The following is a 973-nucleotide window of genomic DNA, read 5'->3' as shown; positions in this document are numbered from 1 at the left end:
ATACTCCACTTGGAATTGAGGATGATGCCATCATACCATTGACATGTTGTTTGGGCGATTTGGAAGCTTCATCAAGCTTAGCCATGGCCTTCTCAAACTTCAAATTGATGGTGTCGATATGAGTACTTAGTTGAGCACCAAATTGTGTGATGGAATGTACCTCATGCTTTCCTCCTCTAGTGGCCTTTCGAGGCCTACTATATTGGGAATTATGAACCGCCATCTCTTTGATTTTGGCCCATGTTTGATTGTCATCAACTTCGGTAAACATCCCATTGGATCCCATATTGAGCACATTACGTGAGTCTTCATATAAGCCATTCCAAAATTATTGAACAAGGAACCACTCACTAAGCCTATGGTGTGGACAAGAACGACAAGTGTCCTTAAATCTCTCTCATGCTTCATATAATGATTCCTCATCCCTTTGCTTGAACCCGGTGATTTGGGCTCTCAACATATTAGTCTTCTCCGGAGGATAGAATTTCTTGTAGAATGCAAGTGCTAGCTTCTTCCATGAATCAATACCAAGGGTAGTCTTGTCTAGGCTCTTCAACCATTGCTTTGCGGTACCGATCAAAGAAAAAGGAAACAATACCCATCGGATTTGGTCTTGAGTAACTCCGGTTTCAGAAATTGCATCACAATTGTCGTAAAAAGTCTCCATATGTGAATGAGGATTTTCACTAGACATGTGACACCCCCATACTCCAAGTGCCTCACCAGGACCACTCAGGTATAAGAACGTCACTATCTCGGTTTCCCGAGGAAATGATAATCAAAAGACAATAACGAAACATAATTTAAAGAGTAATAAAGTTTAAGTGATTACAATTCCAAATCCAAACTGATAAAAATACGATACATGTTCTCTTAAACCAAATGTCTCAAAACTACTAAAAATGACAATGAAGACTCTAATCACTCGTGGTGACACATCCCGCCTAGCCCATATGCCTCTAATCAAACTCTC

The 973-nt window shown here is 40.3% G+C and overlaps 1 non-coding gene across 1 annotated transcript; it reads left to right on the top strand.

Annotated features, from left to right (window-relative positions):
• The first annotated feature begins 353 nt into the window (after window positions 1–353).
• LOC141654021 (small nucleolar RNA R71) lies at window positions 354–460 on the top strand. Its single transcript, XR_012547603.1, has one exon. It is a non-coding gene; the product is annotated as a small nucleolar RNA R71 (small nucleolar RNA).
• The last annotated feature ends 513 nt before the right edge of the window (window positions 461–973 follow it).

Source organism: Silene latifolia, chromosome 4 (genome assembly GCF_048544455.1).
Source record: "Silene latifolia isolate original U9 population chromosome 4, ASM4854445v1, whole genome shotgun sequence".
Lineage (NCBI taxonomy): Eukaryota > Viridiplantae > Streptophyta > Magnoliopsida > Caryophyllales > Caryophyllaceae > Silene > Silene latifolia.
This window is presented reverse-complemented; position numbering and strand designations above follow the sequence as displayed.